The sequence below is a fragment of the Nomascus leucogenys genome, chromosome 7b (assembly GCF_006542625.1).
Source record: "Nomascus leucogenys isolate Asia chromosome 7b, Asia_NLE_v1, whole genome shotgun sequence".
Lineage (NCBI taxonomy): Eukaryota > Metazoa > Chordata > Mammalia > Primates > Hylobatidae > Nomascus > Nomascus leucogenys.
This window is the reverse complement of record NC_044387.1, coordinates 94215604-94217985: the sequence shown is the minus strand read 5'-3', so window position 1 is coordinate 94217985 and position 2382 is coordinate 94215604.

Genomic DNA, 2382 nt, shown 5'->3' with positions numbered 1-2382 from the left:
CACAAACAAACAAACAAAAATTTCTTTTTTATTTGTATCAAAGGAAATAAATTAAGAAACCAAATCTAGTTTGGTTTACACCAAAGTGTAAGTTAACAGAAATGCAACTTTCCTAAGCATTTTAGTCTTACATAATAATATAATATACTATAAAGCATATATGTTATGTTTACAGTAGATAATTCTCTAAACTGACAAAAATGGATCAGTCTTTTTCTGAACTATGAAATACTGATATTTGCCGTCTCTGAATACTTATGCATAGAACTCAATGTTTTAAAACTTGTAAAATATTTAAAATATGGAATTTGAAGTTCTTTTCACATAAACTGATATGATCCACAGTTCCTAAAGCATGCTGTTTATCTGTCTTAAAGGAAAAGAAAACAGTCTTTCATCAATTATGGTTAAGGATCCCCAAACTGAAACACATGTGGCTAAACGCCATTCATATCACCAGCCCACACCAGTCTGGTGGTGGGGGAGGAAAGGAAAAAGAGGAGATAAATGGCCTACATGATTGATTTCAACTAAGACCCAAATCTTGAAGAACAATTATTGGATTTACCACTGTTTGTTTTTGCAACATTTCGGAAATGGGCAAAAAAAAAAAAAAAAAAATGTTTACAAAGTCGAAGAGGCGTGTGGCAGCTAAGAAGTTGTTTCCTAGGTAAGTGATGTTTTTTTTCAAAAACTTCTCTTCTTAATTTACCTTTACTGGTACTAGGCATTGGAAATCATCCTTGGTGAAATTATCAATCATGAAATTAACAATGTGATGGTGCAAAATATTGTCAGTGCGTGTTTCCCAAATACATATGTGTGTGTGTGTGTGTGTACACATGATATATATTTCCAAGCTCTAGTATTGTTTAGAAGATTTGTTAGATTATCTGAGCTTACATGTACCTTTAATTATCAGACTTTAAAAAAAAACAGAACCAATCATTTTGTCCAAAGAGAGGGATTATGTCTAATTAATATATCAACATGTCTCTTTCTCCTAAAACTGACAAATGCTAAATGCTTTATCAGTCTGGCACCAAAAATGATGTTGTCTCTGAATTTTCCCAGACTGCCTTGTCTGAAAAGCTACATGAAAAGGTTTAATGATCATATATTAGGTGGGAACTTTAACCTTCTTTGTACCAGGTCAATTGAGTAGGTAATTGGAAAAGTCAGTTCCACTTGTAATGCATTCAAATGGAAATTTACATTTACACAGAATGTAGTTTTCGGTCATAGAAATAGTGTGAGGCTCTAAAGAAAAACAAAACAAAATACAACACAATAATTCTGCATATAGCTTTTCATTTATTTAATTGTATTAAGGTTAAAATACTAAAAAAGGAATAAAAGGCACAGATCAGAAGAAAAACTTTTTATAAATTCTCTAGTCTCTTCTTCTGAAAATAGGAAAAATTAAATTTAATTGAAAATTAAATATAAATAATTGTTATTGAGAGTTGATTTTGTGCCTGGCATCGTGTGAAACTTTTCACAAAAATAATCTCATAAAAATCCAGTAAAGGCTGAGCACAATGCTTCATGCCTGTAATCCCAGCACTTTGGGACACCGAGGCGGATGGATCAAGAGATCAGGAGTTTGAGACCACCTGGCCAACATGGTGAAACTCTGTCTCTACTAAAAACACAAAATTAGCCCGGCCTGGTGGCTCATGCCTGTAATGCCAGCTACTCAGGAGGTTGAGGCAGGAGAATCACTAAAACCTGGAAGGTGGAGGTTGCAGTGAGCTGAGAGTGAGCCATTGCACTCCAGCCTGGGTGACAGGGTGAGATTCCATCTCCAAAAAAAATTCCAGTAAAAGGAAGGGTTCTTATGACCATATGATGGGTAATACCTGCACAGTAGAGCAGTTAATAGTGTAGCCTTGGTGCCAGCTACCATGCTTTCAACTACCACTTATTAGCTATCTAGCCTTGGGCAGATTAAATAACCTCTCAGTATGTCAGATTTTTCCATCTCTGAAATGGAAATGGTATCAGTGCCTCCCTCAGAGCGATGTTGTGAGGAACAGATACAATTGCTGGCATATAGATGTTCTATAGAAGTATTTTTTGTTATTATTTTACAGACCATGAAACAGAGGCTAAAAGAGGCTTTAAAACTTGCTCCAAATCACAGAATTAAATGACAGGACAGAGGTCCGGGCATCTCTGCCCTCCAGGAGCCTGTAGATTAGCAGGAAAGGCAAGAAAGAGAAAGAGGAATGCACGGCTCTAACTGCTTTAGGAGTGGGGCAAAGGAGCGTTCCGGCGTGCTGAAGAGTGAAGCAATAGAGGGGCTTTCGATTCCATAGGGACTGCCTGGAGGGAACAGGGGGAGCTGGGGATATTTGCCAGACAAGGGCACAAACACAG